The sequence below is a fragment of the Pelophylax lessonae genome (assembly GCF_965119305.1).
Source record: "Pelophylax lessonae genome assembly, chromosome: 13".
Lineage (NCBI taxonomy): Eukaryota > Metazoa > Chordata > Amphibia > Anura > Ranidae > Pelophylax > Pelophylax lessonae.
This window is the reverse complement of record NC_138780.1, coordinates 201,697,256-201,715,683: the sequence shown is the minus strand read 5'-3', so window position 1 is coordinate 201,715,683 and position 18,428 is coordinate 201,697,256. Positions and strand designations below refer to the sequence as shown.

The following is an 18,428-nucleotide window of genomic DNA, read 5'->3' as shown; positions in this document are numbered from 1 at the left end:
ATCAGTGCTCACCAGTGAAGGAGAAAAATTACCCGTTTGCAAAATTGTATAACAAACTATAAAAAAAAACGTTGTTTTTGGTTTTTTTAAAAATTTTTGGTCTTTTTTTGTTTGTTCAGCAAAACATAAAACCCCCAGCAGTGATTGAATATCACCAAAATAAAGTTCTATTTGTTTGAAAAAAATGATAAAAATGTCCTGTAGGTGCGGTGTTACATGACCGTGTCATTGTCATTCAAAGTGTGACAGCTCTGAATATTGGCCTGGGCAGGAGGGGGGTATAAGGGCCCGGCAGGCAAGGGGTTAAACTTTACTGAAAAATTGGGCAATCTGATTTTTTTGAATGTTTGCCAACAAGAAAAGTGAAAAGTTGAGCTCAGCCAATCAGCTTCCAAGCTTTTATTTCCTGAGCCGTGTGGGAGAAATGAGAGGCAGAAGCTGATTGGTTGCCATTGGCAGTGTTGTTATAGGATTTCTCTGTGTTGGGCTCGGCACAGATCCCCCTCTATGGCCATTATCTGGTACCGCCGGGGATACATGGAGGGGATTCCTGAGAAACTGACCGGGAGAATTCCCACTATGACCAGCACGGGTCTTCTCAGTCACACACGGCTCTCCCCGCCTACTGAGGTCACATGACTCTGACGTACGGAGGGCGCTGTGGGCGGGGCGGATTACGAGGGTAGGTTTTTCTCACCATGTGCTGACGTCACGTGGGTGAGATCCCGCCTCACTTCCTCCCCCAGCACCGCCTCTTCCGGCGCCTGTGGTCACGTGCCGGTGACGTCAGACCGGGGTGTCCTGGCGGTGGGGTATTCGGGCCTCCCTGCACCGCTCTCCTCCGAAGCCCGGACCGGCGCTGAGGGTGAGATCCCCCCCCCCCCCCCCCCCGTGTGTATAAATGACCACCCCCCGCTTCACCCGGAGGAGGACCCGGGCTCCGGCATTGTGGGGGGAGGATGGAGACTCTGGGGGTGAGGGGGGCAGAGGATGATGGGGGATATAGAGGGGCCTGGAGATGATAGGATGCCAGAGAGTGGGGTGCCAGGAGATGAGGTTGTTGGAATGCTGGAAGGTGGGGTGCTGGGAGTTGGTGGGGGGTGCTGTAATAATGGGGGGGCCCTGTGGTGTCGGTAGACGGTGGGGGGACACTGCGGTGGTGGGGGGTGATGTGGTGGCCGGAGACGGTAGGGGGCGCTGTGGTGGTGGGGGGCGCTGCAGTGGCCGGAGACGGTGGGGGGTGCTGTGGTGGTGGGGGGCGATGTGGTGGCCGGAGACGGTGGGGGGCGCTGTGGTGGTGGGGGGCGATGTGGTGGCCGGAGACGGTGGGGGGCGCTGCGGTGGTGGGGGGTGATGTGGTGGCCGGAGACGGTGGGGGGCGCTGTGGTGGTGGGGGGCGATGTGGTGGCCGGAGACGGTGGGGGGTGCTGTGGTGGTGGGGGGCGATGTGGTGGCCGGAGACGGTGGGGGGCGCTGTGGTGGTGGGGGGCGATGTGGTGGCCGGAGACGGTGGGGGGTGCTGTGGTGGTGGGGGGCGATGTGGTGGCCGGAGACGGTGGGGGGCGCTGCGGTGGTGGGGGGTGATGTGGTGGCCGGAGACGGTGGGGGGCGCTGCGGTGGTGGGGGGCGATGTGGTGGGGGACGCTGCGGTGATGTGGTGGCCGGAGACAGTGGGGGGACGCTGCGGTGGTGGGGGGTGATGTGGTGGCCGGAGACGGTGGGGGGCGATGTGGTGGGGGACGCTGCGGTGAGGTGGTGGCCGGAGACAGTGGGGGGACGCTGCGGTGGTGGGGGGTGATGTGGTGGCCGGAGACGGTAGGGGGCGCTGCAGTGGCCGGAGACAGTGGGGGGACGCTGCGGTGGTGGGGGGCGATGTGGTGCCCGGAGATGGTGGTGGGGCGCTGCGGTGGTGGGGGGTGATGTGGTGGCCGGAGACGGTGGGGGGACGCTGCGGTGGTGGGGGGCGATGTGGTGCCCGGAGATGGTGGGGGGCGCTGCGGTGGTGGGGGGTGATGTGGTGGCCGGAGACGGTGGGGGGCGCTGTGGTGGTGGGGGGCGCTGCAGTGGCCGGAGACGGTGGTGGGGGGCGATGTGGTGGCCGGAGACGGTGGGGGGCGCTGTGGTGGTGGGGGCGATGTGGTGGGGGACGCTGCAGTGATGTGGTGGCCGGAGACAGTGGGGGGACGCTGCGGTGGTGGGGGGTGATGTGGTGGCCGGAGACGGTGGGGGGCGCTGCGGTGGTGGGGGGCGATGTGGTGGGGGACGCTGCGGTGATGTGGTGGCCGGAGACAGTGGGGGGACGCTGCGGTGGTGGGGGGTGATGTGGTGGCCGGAGACGGTGGGGGGCGATGTGGTGGGGGACGCTGCGGTGATGTGGTGGCCGGAGACAGTGGGGGGACGCTGCGGTGGTGCGGGGTGATGTGGTGGCCGGAGACGGTAGGGGGCGCTGCAGTGGCCGGAGACAGTGGGGGGACGCTGCGGTGGTGGGGGGCGATGTGGTGCCCGGAGATGGTGGTGGGGCGCTGCGGTGGTGGGGGGTGATGTGGTGGCCGGAGACGGTGGGGGGACGCTGCGGTGGTGGGGGGCGATGTGGTGCCCGGAGATGGTGGTGGGGCGCTGCGGTGGTGGGGGGTGATGTGGTGGCCGGAGACGGTGGGGGGCGCTGCGGTGGTGGGGGGTGATGTGGTGGCCGGAGACGGTGGGGGGCGCTGTGGTGGTGGGGGGCGCTGCAGTGGCCGGAGACGGTGGGGGGTGCTGTGGTGGTGGGGGGCGATGTGGTGGCCGGAGACGGTGGGGGGCGCTGTGGTGGTGGGGGCGATGTGGTGGGGGACGCTGCGGTGATGTGGTGGCCGGAGACAGTGGGGGGACGCTGCGGTGGTGGGGGGTGATGTGGTGGCCGGAGACGGTGGGGGGCGCTGCGGTGGTGGGGGGCGATGTGGTGGGGGACGCTGCGGTGATGTGGTGGCCGGAGACAGTGGGGGGACGCTGCGGTGGTGGGGGGTGATGTGGTGGCCGGAGACGGTGGGGGGCGATGTGGTGGGGGACGCTGCGGTGATGTGGTGGCCGGAGACAGTGGGGGGACGCTGCGGTGGTGGGGGGTGATGTGGTGGCCGGAGACGGTAGGGGGCGCTGCAGTGGCCGGAGACAGTGGGGGGACGCTGCGGTGGTGGGGGGGCGATGTGGTGCCCGGAGATGGTGGTGGGGCGCTGCGGTGGTGGGGGGTGATGTGGTGGCTGGAGACGGTGGGGGGACGCTGCGGTGGTGGGGGGCGATGTGGTGCCCGGAGATGGTGGTGGGGCGCTGCGGTGGTGGGGGGTGATGTGGTGGCCGGAGACGGTGGGGGGCGCTGCGGTGGTGGGGGGTGATGTGGTGGCTGGAGACGGTGGGGGGTAGAGCTGCACGATTCTGGCCAAAATGAGAATCACAATTTTTTAGCTTGGAATAAAGATCACGATTCTCTGTGTAACAAAAAAAAATTGGGATAACTTTACTGTTACGTTTTTTTTTTTTATTCATTAAAGTTTATTAATTGCGTTTGAAAGACTGCTGCGCAAATACAGTGTGACATAAAATATTATAACAATCGCCATTTTATTCTGTAGGGTCTCTGCTAAAAAAAATATATAAAATGTTTGGGGGTTCTAAGTACTTTTCTAGCAAAAAAAAATGATTTTAACTTGCAAGCAACAAGTGTCAGAAAAAGGTCCAGTCTTTAAGAGGTTAAACTTCCTTTCTCCCTGGCAGAGGGAAGAAAAAGATACAGGTGTCCTTTTATGAAACGGAGATGACCAGTGATCCTGCTGATCACAGCTCATTTCCGATCATTCTCAGTTTATGAAACAGAAATGATCGCAGGAGAACATGTTCTTCGCCGATCATCTCTTCACACGGGAATCTGTCATTGACAGACACAGAAATGGCCAGGCTATGAAGCTGCGATCCCCGCACTTCACTGGCGATCTGGGTCAGAATTCACACTCCTGGGTTCACCAGCATGGAGCTTGTGAAGCGGGGAGTGAAGACAGAATCGGGGGAGAACTGAGGGGTAAAAGGAAGATTATCGACTTCCTTCTTCCTCGTTCAGACCCCCCAACAGGTAATCATGTCCCCCTGCCATATTTATGTATATATATACATGTGTATATATATACACACATACATGTAGATATATATTTAATGTGTATATATATATACAATGTATGTGTGTGTGTATTCAGTGTATATATATATATATTTATGTAAGGGGACTATTATTTATAACCTCGTGTACTCAGCAGTGATAATTTATCTCTGCTTGTTAAAGCGCGCCACTGATTTTCATACTACGGTAATCTCGCTTTGTCTCACGAGATTACAGACGCCCCATTGACTTCTACACAGATCTCCGAGAAAACCGTTCTCCTCTGATCACCCTGGGCGAACTGAAGTTCTCCCATTCATAAAAGGGGTGCCAGATGTGATCATTTTCCCCGGAGAACTGTAGAGAAGCAAATGGAGAAAAAAATTCACCCGTTCATAAAAGGACACCACAATGTAATCATTTTGTTTATAGTTACCGGGAGACTTTGCTGATAGCTTTTGCCGGGAGGCTTTTTTTTTTTTTTTTTCCACAGCTGTTCTCTCTGCTATGCAGCTATGCAAAGAATCGAGCATATTTCAGGGTTAGATCGTCAGTAGGGGTGAATCGAGATCACGATTTTCATACGATTAATCGTGCAGCTCTAGTGGGGGGGCGCTGCGGTGATGTGGTGGCCGGAGACGGTGGGGGGGCGCTGCGGTGATGTGGTGGCCGGAGACGGTGGGGGGACGCTGCTGTGGCCGGAAACAGTGGGGGGCGCTGCGGGGAATGCTGTGGTGGTGGGAGAAGGTGGGGGGGACACTGTGGTCGCTGGGGATAATATGCCAGAAGATGGGGTCCTGGAAGACTGGGGTGTCCGGAGATAGAGGTGTTGGGGTATCAGGTAATTATAGGCTCTTGGAGATGATCAGGTAGACAGTGGGGACGCTGTGATCCTGGGACATATTGTGGCAGATGATGGGGTTCTTGAAGGTTGGGGTTCTAAGGAATGAAGAGGTGCCAAGTGATGCCAGAAGATGGGGTACTGGAAGATTAGGGTGCCAGGAGATGGGGTTGTTGGGATGCTGGCAAATAAGATGCTGGAAGGTGGGGTTCTGGGAGAAGATGGGGTTGGACGAATGCTGGAAGATGGGGTGCTGGGGGGGAGGAGGAGGTGATGGGGAAATGGGGGTGCTGTGAAATTATGCCAGAAGATGGGGTACTGGAAGATTAGGGTTCTAGGGAATGAAAGGGTGCCAGAAGATGGGTACTGGAAGATTAAGGGGGCCGGAGATAGTAGAGTTGTTGGGGTATCAGGTAATTATAGGATGTTGGAGATCATCAGGTAGACGATGGGGAAGCTGTGGTCCCAGGAGATAATGTGGCAGATGATGGGGTCCTGGAAGATTGGGGTTCTAAGGGATAAAAGGGTGCCAAGAGAGGGTAACATGCTGGAAGATTGGGGTGTCAGGAGATGAGGTTGTTGGAATGCTGGCAAATAGGATGTTGGAAAGTGGGGTGCTGGGAGAAGATGGGGTTGGTCAAATGCTGGAAGATGGGGTGTGATGGGGAAATTGGGGTGCCAGGAGTTATACCAGATTTGGTGTTGGAAGATTAGGGTTCTAGGGAATGAAGAGGTGCCAGAAGATGGGGTACTGAAGGTTTGGGGTGTCCAGAGATAGTAGAGGCGTTTGGGTATCAGGTAATTATAGGATCTTGGAGATCATCAGGTAGACGGTGGAGGCGCTGTGGTCCCAGAACATAAAGGAGAAGATGGGATGTTGGAAGATTGGGGTTCTATGGGATGTTGGGGTGCCAGAAAATTAGGTTGTTGGAATGCTGGGAAATAAGATGCTGGAAGGTGGGGTGATGGGAGAAGATGGGGTTGGACGAATGCTGGAAGGTGGGGTGCTGGGAGAGGATGGTGTTGGACAAATGATGGAAAATGGGGTGCTGGAGGGGCAGGTGATGGGGAAATTGGGGTGCCAGAAGATGGGCTTTTGGCAGATTAGGGTTCTAGGGAACGAAGGGTTGGCAGGAGACAGTGGGGACTTTGGGTTGGCAGGAGACAATAAGAAGCTGGAAGATCGGGGTGTCAGGAGATGGTAGGGACATTGAGGTGTGGGGACATTTGGTGGACAGGAGAAGAAAGGAATGGTTGGGTGGCTGGGGAATGATGGGTACATTGAGATGCTAGGAGACGATGAGAATCCAGAAGATGAGGTTCTTAGATATGGTAGGGACATCGGGGTGTTGGGAGAAGATGGGGACATTGGGGCGTCGGGATCTATTAGAGAGCCTGGGGTTCTGGGGGATAGTAGGGACATTGGGTTGGAAGGAGAAGATAGGGACGTTGGGGAGCCAGGAGGGGATAGGGGCATTGAGGTTCCTGGGGATGATGGAGAGATTGGGGTGCCAGGAGAGGGTAGGTATATGAGGGTGTTGGGAGAAGATAGGGACGCTGGGGTTCTGGGAGACGGTAGGGATGCTGGGGTGCCAGGTGACTGTAGGGACATTGGGGTTCCAGGAAACGGTAAGTGTACTGGATGATGTTGTGGTCCTGAGAGATATTGGGGACGCTGTGATGGCGGGAGATATGGCAGATGATGGGGTGTTGGCATATTGGAGTTCTAAGGGATGCCAGGAGACGCTAAGATGCCAGAAGATAGGATAGTGGAAGATTGGGGTGCCAGGAAATGAGGTTGTTGGAATGCTGGAAGATTGGGTTGAACGAATGCTGGAAGGTGGGGTGCTGGGAGACGATGGGGTTGGACGACTGCTGGAAGATGGGGTGCTGAGGGCGTAAAGGGGAAATCGGAGTGATGGAAAATGCCAGAAGATGGGGTGTTGGAAGATTAGGGTTCTAAGGATGAAGGGGTGCCAGGAGACAAGAGGCCGGAAGATGGGTACTGGAAGATTGGGGTGTCAGGAGAGGGTAGAGGCCTTGGGGTATCAGGTAATTGTAGGATCTTGGAGATCATCAGGTAGACGGTGGAGATGCTGTGGTCGCGGGAGACGGTGGTGACTTTGGGTTGGCAGGAGACAAGAAGCTGGAAGATTGGGGTGTCAGGAGATGGTAGGGACATTAGAGTGCGGGGATAAGGTAGGGATGTTGAGGAGTGGGGAGAATATAGGGACCTGGGGTTTACAGGAGAAGATAGCGATGTTGGGGTGGCTGGAGAATGACGATAAGCCAGTAGATGAGGTTCTGGGATATGGTGGAGACATCAGGGTGTTGGAAGATGATTGGGACATTGAGGCGTCGGCATCTATTGGAGAGACTGGGGTTCTGGGAGATAGTAGGGACATTGGGTTGGAAGGAGAAGATAGGGACGTTGGGGAGCCAAGAGGGGGTAGGGGCATTGCGGTTCCAAGGGATGATGGGGAGATTGGGGTGCCAGGAGAGTGTAGGGATATGAGGGTGTTGGGAGACGGTAGTGATGCTGGGGTACCAGATGACTATAGGGACATTGGGGTTCCAGGAAATGGTAGGGGTACTGGATTATGATAGTGATGCTGGGGTTCTGGGAGATGATAGGGACATTGAGTTGGAAGGAGAAGATGGGGACGTTGGGGAGCCAAGAGGGGATAGGGGCTTTGCTGTTCCAAGGGATGATGGGGAGATTGGGGTGCCAGGAGAGTGTAGGGATATGAGGGTGTTGGGAGAGAGTAGTGATGCTGGGGTACCAGATGACTATAGGGACATTGGGGTTCCAGGAACGGTAGGGGTACTGGATGATGATAGGGATGCTGGGGTTCTGGGAGACGGTTGGGACGCTGGGGTATTGGGAGAAGATAGGGACTCAAGTTCTGGGAGATGACAGGTACATTGGGTTGGCAGAAGATTGGGATGTTGGGGTGTCAAGTAATTACAGGATTGGGGTGGTGGGAGAAGATAGGAAGGCAGAGGGACGTTGGGGTGCCAGCAGTTAAGAAGCCAGGAGATGGGCTGCTGGACGATTGGAAAATCAAGAAATGGTTTGGACACTGGGGTGTAAGGAGATGACCGGAACGTTGGGGTGCCAGGAGACAAAAATATGATAAATGGGGTCCCAGACGTCAATGGGGAGATTGATGTGATGGGGGGACATGCCATGAGATGATGGTTGGGCTACTGTAATACCAGTTGATATTTATATGAAGGTGCAAGGTAATTGGGGTGATGGGGACACTCTGCTATCAGGTTGGGGTGACAGGAAGGAGCCGGGTGAGGACTCTTGTCAGATTAGTTGTCATGACTCTGAGGACACCGGGTTGCTGGTTTTGGAGTGCAGAGTTGGGTGTAACGTTGGTGTCCCTGGCAGTAATTCCTCCTCCATGTGATGATCAGGTGACCCGGCTATGACCGTTATGGCTGAGCAGCATTGTGTGTTGGTGTTACATTGTATTATTGTACACGGTACAATCAGCATTGCGTGTGTCCGAGAAATGGTGACAAAAGATGGCACCCAATGCTAATAACTTTAAAAACCTTTAGGCTTTGTTCACCTCTATGCATCTCGGATTTGTTTTTAACTGCATACCATTCGCATAACGTGAATTGGATCGACTTTTAATGGAGCCGGTTCACCCATGTCCTGGGCAGCTACGCTTCGTTTTTGGTCCTGAACGATTTTACGTCTGGTTGAGGTGCGAATTCAAGTAAATATTTGCACCTGAACTAGAGCTGCACGATTCTGGCCAAAATGAGAATCACGATTTTTTAGCTTGGAATAAAGATCACGATTCTCTCACGATTCTCTGTGTAACAAAAAAAAAATTGGGATAACTTTACTGTTACGTTTTTTTTTTTTATTCATTAAAGTTTATTAATTGCGTTTGAAAGACTGCTGCGCAAATACAGTGTGACAAAATATTACAACAATCGCCATTTTATTCTGTAGGGTTTCTGCTAAAAAAATATATAAAATGTTTGGGGGTTCTAAGTACTTTTCTAGCAAAAAAAACTGATTTTAACTTGCAAGCAACAAGTGTCATAGAAAGGTCTAGTCTTTAAGAGGTTAAACTTCCTTTCTCCCTGGCAGAGGGAAGGAAAAGATACAATGTAATCATTTTGTTTATAGTTACTGGGAGACTTGGGAGGAAAGATACAATGTAATCATTTTGTTTATAGTTACTGGGAGACTTGGGAGGAAAGATACAATGTAATCATTTTGTTTATAGTTACTGGGAGTTTTCCACAGCTGTTTTCTCTGCTCCCTCAGCTATGGAAAGAATCCAGAATATGTCAGGTTTAGATCGTCAGGGGGGGTGAATCGAGATCGCGATTTTCATACGATTAATCGTGCAGCTCTAACCTGAACTGGTGAATAAAACTGCTCTGGACTGCAAACCGGAGCGGCACAGGTGTGAACCGGAGCGGCACAGGTGTGAACCGGAGCGGCACAGGTGTGAACCGGAGCGGCACAGGTGTGAACCGGAGCGGCACAGGTTATCTGTTTAGAGTCGGTCAGGATTGGTGGCCCTCAGAATTATTTCTCTCACATAAGTGGTGTTATCGCTGTCTATGTGTGCATTTTTTACTCCCACTGGCCATATTCCAGCCCCCCCCTAAAATCTAATGGACAATGAACCAGCCCTTAATTTAGAAAGTTTGAAGACCCCCCGCTTTAACCACTTCTGGATTGGAAGATTTTCCCCCTTAACCACTTTACCACCGGAGGATTTTGCTGTCTTCCGTCCAGGCCACTTTTTGCTATTCGGCGCTGTGCGACTTCAACTGACAATTGCGCGGTCGTGCGACGCCGTACCCAAACAACATTTATGTCCTTTTTTTCCCACAAACAGAGCTTTCTTTTGGTGGTATTTGATCACCTGTGCGATTTTTACTTTTTGCGCTATAAACAAAAAAAGAGCGTTTATTTTGAAAAAATAACAATATTTTTAACATTTTTTATATGAAATTCCCCCCAAAAAAGATGTAAAAACCAATTTTTAAAAAAATTTTTGGCCAATTTGTTTTCTGCTACCTATGTTTGGTAAAAAAAAAATCGCAATAAGCGTATTTTGATTGGTTTGCGCAAAAGTTATTGCGTTTACTAACTAAGGGAAATATTTCTGTCATTTTTGGTGTTTTTTTTTTTTTAACGAGTAATGGCGGCGATCTGCGATTTTTTTTTTTTTTTTTTTTTTTTTTTTGCGGGACTGCGACATTGCGGCGGACATATCGGACCCTTGACTGACATTGTTGACACTTTTGGGGGTACCAGTGACATTACTGCAGTAATCAGTGCTATAAATATGCACTGTTACTGTAAAAATGACACTGGCAGGGAAGGGGTTCATTTTATTGGAGAGGGAGGGGTTAATGTATGCCTGGTGCTTACTGACGTGTGGGGGGGGAGGTGACTATGTGATTCATGGACAGATCGGATGTCCAGCTATGCTGAACAGTCCGATCTGTCACTCCCTGTCACTATGGAGATCCGCCCGCTGTGTTTACACAGGCGGGCGGATCTCCAGACTCGATCCCCGACGATTGGGTAAGAGCAGCGGCAATCGCCGCTGCTCCTCCCCTGGCCCGACTCCCGCTGTGAATGACAACAGTGGAAGCGAGCCTCCGGCGGCGCGCAAGCGCCGCCCAGAAGGGGGAGTGTCTGATGACGTTAATACTACGTCGTCAGACGATAACGAACCACTCTGCCGCAGTAATATTACTGTGAGCAGACGTAAAGTGGTTAATGACCAGGCCATTTTTTGCAATTCGGCACTGCGTTACTTTAACTGACAATTGCGCGGTCGTTCGATGTACCCATATATAATGGATGTCCTATTTTTGTCACAAATAGAGCTGGTGGTATTTGATCACCTCTGCATGTTTTTTTTTTTTTTTTCCCCGCTATACATAAAAAGAAGTCCGACAGTTTTGAGAAAAACAATATTTTTTACTTTCTGCTATAAAACATATCCAATAAAAAAAAATTTAAAAAAAATCGAATTTCTTCATCAGTTTAGGCCAATATGTGTTCTGCTATGTTTTTGATTAAAAAAAAAAAAAAAGCAATTTGGAATTGTCATTTGAAGACCCAGGTTCACTTAAAGATGCCATGGACAGGAAGGCCGAAGGAAGGCATGGGACGTAGGAGCAGCAAACTTCCAACCGGTCATTGCTTCTACCTGCGTTGCCAGGACCCTTGATCTCTGGTTGAGGCAATTAAAAGTTTTGCTGGAAAATGATACTCCTAAAGAAGAGCTTCTGGATTGCCCAATCTTCCAGCATTCCAACAACCTCATTTCCTGGCACCCCAATCTTCCACTATCCCATCTCCTGGCATCTTACTGTCTCCTGGCATCCCTTAGAACTCCAATATGCCAACACCCCTTCACCTCAAACAATGCATACATCTTAGGCGGCATTCACACTTGAGCGTAGCTTTTTTTACCGCGATTTTTTCAGGCGTTTTTCATTGACATCTATCAAAAACGCTGGTAATCAGCCCAAAAAGAAGCTCATATACTTTTTTTTAGCTACAGGCGTTTTGCAAAACGCTCAGATGTGAACAGGGGCCATTTAAATGAATGGGGTTTTACTTGTTGGGCGTTTTGGAAGCGTTTCTTTTGAGCGTTTTTGGAGCTGAAAACGCCCAGGTGTGAATGGAGCCTTAGATCTAATCACCAGAGGTGATCAGATGTCAATCATATCCCCCCCCCCGGAATGTTTAGTAACCCGGCTTCTGAATAATGCGAACTTGGTAGCTGCCATGACAAATCTGCTCCAAAAAAATGATGGACCAAGGAGTCATAGCCTATCTATCTCAACTCAAAGAGAAAGATGTGGGAGTAAAAAAACCCTCTGCTTTCCAAGGAAGAAACAATCGGGAAAATACAGACGGATCCTCAACCTGAAAATGTTCAACAGAATAGTCCAATACAAAAAAATTCAAGATGGGATCCATTTTTACGACAAAAGAACTACTGAGGCAGGGGGCATTCGTGGCCACAATAGACCCGAAGGATGCTTATTTACACATTTCTATCAGAGAGAGCTCAAAAATATTTCTCAGGTTTGCAGTAAAAGGTCCAAATCAGACCATCTATTTCTAATTCAACGCTCTACCTTTCGGGCTAGCAATCTGCTCCAGGAATCTTCACAAAAGCGTTAGAAGCATTATGGACCTTGAGGACAGAAAGATCTTGATCATACGGTATCTAGACAATCTGCTCTTGTTGGCAAAAACTACTACGGAATTAGAAAGGTCTTTAACATTAAACCCAGACTCTGAAGGTGATTGTGTTATGTTCAAACACTGAAAAGTCACATTCTCCCTGCTCAGGAAGTTGGTTATTTTCCTGGGTTATAATAGTGGATTCTCTAAAAGCAAAAATCTTATTACCAGATGAAAAGAGGGAAACGCTGATGTCAGAAGCCTCCAGGCTCATACTGGACCCAACCACGTCCATCAGAAAGATGAGATTGTTAGGACTGATCACAGCAGCGATCCCGGCAGGGACTTGGGTCCAGACTCCCATGAGAGCTCTTCAGAGGTTCATGTTATCGGTGGTAGATGGTCCCCAAACAATCTTGTGACACTGCCGAGGCCAGTGAAGGAATCCTTAGTGGTGGCTGCTAGAAAGGAATCTGTCTCTGGGATGTTGCTGGACACCGGTGGATCCATTAAAGCCTCGTACACGCGCAACGAATTTCTGCCGACCGGGAGTGGGTGTCCGTTGGTTGGAATGTGCTCTAGACTGCACACACATTTTCCCACACGACAGAATTTTACTTCAGAAGTGATGTCATGTGTTGGATTGCTTTCTTTGTGTTCTTTCATCTCTCAGCATGCCCAGTCTTGCTCATAAGATTTTTTTCCCCATCGAAATCTGTACTAATGAGACGAAAATCGGACGTGTTTTGACGGTCGACAAAAATTATATAGCCTGCACACCAGTCGGAGTCGGTTGTCGGAAGCACCATACTAACAAGCCGAACATCGGCAGATCGGTTGTCTAACGAAATTTCCCGGCCAAATTTCTACTCGTGTGTACGGGGCTTAAGAATCATCAGATTCAAATGTGTTGGGTTGGGGAGCCCACGTGGGCCACCAGGCAGCGCAAGGGAAAAGGGATCAGTCTAGGGCCAAGAAGTCTTCCAACGTGAAAGAACTGAGGGAGATCTGGGAAGCTCTGTGCACTTTCACATCCACCATAAGGGGAAACGGGTATTAATCCTTTTGGACAATATCGCTGCGGTTTCTTATATCAACCAACAAGGAGGCATGCGTTCAGCAATCCTCTACTAGCCGGGATAACATTTTGCTGGGCAGAAGAGAATGTCCTTTCCCTTTTCAGCAGTACACATCAAAAGGAAATTAAACTCCTCTAGCAGATTTTCTGAGCAGAAAACTGATCTCGCATACAGAATGGAGTCTGAACCAAGAAGTGTTAACGCTGAACGCTCAAAATAAGGGTTATCCGGAGATGGACCTTTTTTGCTTCCTCAAAAAATGCAAAAGTAAGGAAATTCTTCTCAATACACAGGGATTTTAGCAGTTTAGGGTTGGATGCGTTCGCCCATCCATGGTCAGGGAAGCTCTTATACCCATTTCCTCCCTTCAGGCTCATTCTGAAAGTCTTAAGCCCCGTACACACGCACCGATTGTTGGCCGTGAATTTTCGGCCAACGGCCGATTGTCGGCTTGTTAGTATGATGCTTCTGACAACCGACCGCGACTTTTCGGCTGAACAAAATCTGGTGTGCATGCTATAAAATATTTATTGGCTGTCACCAGAACGGCCGATTTGTTCTTCAGTCAGTACAGATTTCGGCAGACAAAAATCAGATGAGCAAGACTGGGCATGCTCAGAGAAGAAAAAACACACGGAAAGTAAACCAGGAACATGACATCACTTCTGCAGTTGGTTTTTGTTGGCCGACAAAATTCGTGTGCAGTCTAGGCACATTCCAACCAACACAACACTGGACAAAAAACGGCTGATCGGTTGGCCAACAATCGGTGCGTGTGTACGAGGCTTAACAGAAGATCCAAACTACAGAAGCCAAGTTCATGGTAATGGCCCTGTTTTGGCTGAAGAGAACCTGGTTTCCTGCTCTCCAGAAGCTCTCGATCTCAGACTCATGGAAGCTTCCAGTAAAGGAGGACTTATTGGTTCAAAGAAAATTGCGCCACCCACATGTGGGGGCGTCTTTCTCTGACAGCTTGGCTACTGGGAAAGGGCTGTTAAAAAGCAAAGGTCTGCCAGAGACAGTGATTTGCCCCATTTTGGAAAGTAGGAAAAAGTCCACAAATTAAATTTATTCCAAAATTTGGAAGAAGTTCTGCGGCTGGAGGAAGGAGAAAAGATTTTCCGGTCTATTGTTCCAGCCGTACTGGATTTTTTACAGGATAGTACAGATTTAGGTCTTGCACCAACACCCTAAAAGTGCAAGTGGTGGCATTATCCAGTTCCCTAGACCTAAGATTAGCGGGTCATATTCTAATAAAAAGGTTCATCAAGTTCGTTTTTAAGGATTGGACGACCTCCAGTAAAAGAGGATCTCCCCTTGGGACCTATCGGCAGTACTGCGGAGTTTTATGAAAGAACCGTTTGAGCCTCTCGAAGAAAACACTTTAAAACTCCTAACTTACAAAACCGTACTCCTAGTGGCCCAGGTGTCTGCCAGGAGAGTGAGTGAATTGCAAGCTTTATCAATAGCAGAACCTTACTGTTCCATTTTTCCAGATTGGGTCATTCTGTCCTTTGGGCCCGGGGGTTCTACCTAAGGTGTATCCCCTGATTTCCATAGGTCACAGGACATCCTAATTCCATCTTTCTGTGGACAAGCAAGCAATTTAATAGAGAATTTTCACAAATTTAGTCCTTAGATGCCTGCTATGCTACATTGAAAGAACCAAAGAATTGAGAAAGGTACCCAATCTGTTTGTGCTGTGTTCAGGCCCCAGGAAAGGACTCGGTGCCTCAAAAACCACTATTGTGAGATGGATGAAATCCGCTATTGAGGAAGCCTATTACAGGACTGCCAGCTCCACCTAAGCTTAGAGCACTTTCCACTAGAGCCCAGGTGTCAAACACAAGGCCCGCGGGCCGAATGCGGCCCTCCAGGCCGTTTTATGTGGCCCTCGCACCTCTCCTGTAGCTGCAGGAGAGCTCCAGTCCTCCTCCAGACCGTATACTTTCTGCTTTCCAGCAATGCCTCCAGCTTCTTCCCAGCAGCACCACAAGCTAAGGGAGGTGTACTGTGATGTAAGGGAGGGTAGGGGACTCAACTTGTGATGGTAGAGAGGCTTTGACGTCTTATGTAAGGGTAGGGGATGCCCTTGACATCTAGTCTTACAGATACAACCGGCCCTTTTTGAGGGCAATCATAATGCTGATGCGGCCCGCGATTAAATTAGAGTTTGACACCCCTGCACTAGAGCTATAGCCACCTCGTGGGCAGAGAAAGCGGGGGCTACCCTGATCCAGATCTGCAAAGCAGACTTTTGTAAGACCCTACTGTCTGGACCTTCTGTCATCAATTGGCCAGGCTTTTTGGAGAAAAGTGCTTCAGGCAGAAGTCCCTCCCTCCCTTTCTATGATGTCGCTCTCATAAGGCTGTCCTGGAAGATGACTTGGGGAAAACTAAGTTATTACCTGTTAACTTGATTTCCAGGAATCTTCCAGGACGGCGGTGTTCCCACCCTATGATTTTGTAAAGGTTATTAGGGGGTGTACATGTTAGGCCTTCAGTTATTTGTTATTACTGAGGGACCTTGCATAGTGCCTGTCTTGTTGTTATACTAATGTGGATTTGTTTTTCCCGTGCTAGGTGGGAGGAGCAACTCTCTCCATAAGGCCATCCTGGAAATCAAGTTAAAGCGGAGTTCCGGCCTCAAATACCTTTTTTTTTAACCACTTAAGCCCCGGAAGATTTTACCCCCTTCCTGACCAGGGGGTTTTTGCGATTTTTTTTTTTTTTTTTTTTTTTTTTTTTTTGTTTACTGCGTGACTTTAACGGACGATTGCGCGGTCGTGCGGCGCTGTACCTAAACAAATTTGACGTCCTTTTTTTCCCACAAACAGAGCTTTCTTTTGGTGGTATTTGATCACCTGTTTGTTTACTTTTTGCGCTATAAACAAAAAAAGTGCGTCAATTTTGCAAAAATAACTATTTTTCACTTTTATATGAAATTCCCCCCAAAAAAAAGTAAAAATCAAAATTTTTTAACATTTTGGGCCAATTTTTTTTTTTTTTTTTTTTACCCTATGTTTGGTAAAAAAAAAAATCGCAAAAAGCGTATTTTGATTGGTTTGCACAAAAGTTATTGCGTTTACTAACTAAGGGAAAGATTTTTGTCTTCTTTTTTTTTTTTTTTTTTTTTTTTTTTTTTTACAAGTAATGGCGGCGACATTGGGGCGGACAGATCGGACCCTTGACTGACATTTTTGACACTTTTGGGGTTACCAGTGACATTACTACAGTAATCAGTGCTATACATATGCACTGTTACTGCAAAATGACACTGGCAGTGAAGGGGTTAACTTTTTATGAGAGGGAGTGGTTATGTGTATCCCTAGGGGCGTGCTTCTGTGATTGGCTGTGACTTGAGGTGTAGGAACAGTGATCAACGGTCCTACATAGTAGAACCGTATGATCATTGTTTCTACACAGGGGAGAATGACAGACGGCTTGGTTTACATCAGCCACCTGCGTTTCTCCCGCTCTAACGGATGATCGCGAGTGACCGGCGGACATTGGGTCTGCTGGGCACACGCGTGTGGGGGGGTCCGTGACTGCGCGGGAGCGCGCCTCCGGCGGCGTGCACTCTCTCTCCCTAGACCCTCACAGGCTAGCGAAGTAACCCTACGTCGCTTTGCCTGTGAGGGGCAGACCGCCGACGTAAATAGTGGTGTGGTGGTCGGGAAGTGGTTAAGGCTCCTCTTCTCTGATCACTCAGTTTGGCTGGTTGGTCTGCTCTAGAAAGTGCTCTGGTGGTTCCAAACTTCTTCTATTTATGAATGATGGAGGCCACTGGTCTCATCGCAGAAATTTCTCTGTACCCTTTCACAGATCCGTGCTTCCACAATCCGGTCTCTGAGGCCTACAGACAATTCCTTGGATTTCCTGGCTTGGTTTGTGCTCTGACATGCACTGGTAACTGTGGGACTTTATATAGACAGGTGCGTGCCTTCCCAAATCATGTCCAATCAACAGCATTTACCACAGGTGGGGACTCCCAAGTTGTAGAAACATCTCAAGGATGATCAGTGGAAACAGGAGGCACCTGAGCTCAATCCTGAGTGTCATGGCAAAGGGTGTGAATACTTATGTACAAGGGATATTCCTTTTTTATTTTTTAATAAATTTGCAAAGAGTCTTCTCTCACATTGTCATTATGGGGCATTGTTTGTAGAATTTTGAGGAAAATAATGAATTTAATCCATGTTGGAATAAAGCTGTAACATAAAATGTGGGAAAAGTGAAGCGCTGTGAATATTTTCCGGATGCTCTGTATTACTTAGTTGCTCCGAACTGAAACAATGTAACTTTGTAAATTAAAAAAATGAATAATATATATCTCTACCCTCTATCCCGAGAGAGAGAGCATATCTCTATCTCGAGAGAGAGAGAGAGAGCATATCTCTATCTCGAGAGAGAGAGAGAGAGAGCATATCTCTATCTCGAGAGAGAGAGAGAGAGCATATCTCTATCTCGAGAGAGAGAGAGAGAGCATATCTCTATCTCGAGAGAGAGAGAGAGAGAGAGAGAGAGAGAGCATATCTCTATCTCGAGAGAGAGAGAGCATATCTCTCGTTCTCTCGTGTTATCGCAGACTCAGAGCGGTAAACGGGAATCTACTGATCTGTATTTGTTCTGCATTTCAAAAGTCCAAAATCTCGTTCTATGTTCTGTCCATATTGTGTTTCACTGGACTTTGTTGTCCACTTGCCCCTCATTGGAGAAGCGTCGGAGTGTATCTTTTTATTGCTCGCATTAACCTGGTTTTTATTTTTTAAGCGGCAGTAAATGTTTGACTTCGTTTTTTTGTTCTCCTTGGATTGTTAACCTCGGTGTAATGTTATATTTCCTTCTGAATGTGAAAATGGCGGTTCACAGACCGCATTGAGATCAGCCTTTTACAAGCTGTTTTAAGACGTAAAGCATTCCCATAACATCTTCCCGCCCCAAAGCTAGTCACTTCAACTAATTAAACAGTTCGAGCCCCCCTCCCCCACCTTCTCCCCAAAATATGTGGGTTTTCCTCGTCCGCCGAGACAAAGCTGTAAATGTCGGAGAAATGTGAAATTGCGTCCATTCGCTGCTCCCATGTAGAGCGCTCAGCTTTCCACCCACGCTAATTGTCTGCAAAGCAAACTTTGTGTCACTCTTTTTCAATCTCTCGCTCTCAATCCTTTTCTCTCTCCCCCCTTC

General features: G+C 49.6%; 1 protein-coding gene across 1 annotated transcript in view; it reads left to right on the top strand.

The window, feature by feature from the left end:
- Positions 1-754: 754 nt before the first annotated feature.
- DICER1 (dicer 1, ribonuclease III) overlaps positions 755-18,428 on the top strand; it is a 131,722-nt gene continuing 114,048 nt past the window's right edge. The window contains exon 1 of the mRNA XM_082275355.1: positions 755-865. The gene's annotated coding sequence lies outside the window, so the exon portion shown is untranslated. The remainder of the gene's footprint in view (positions 866-18,428) is intronic.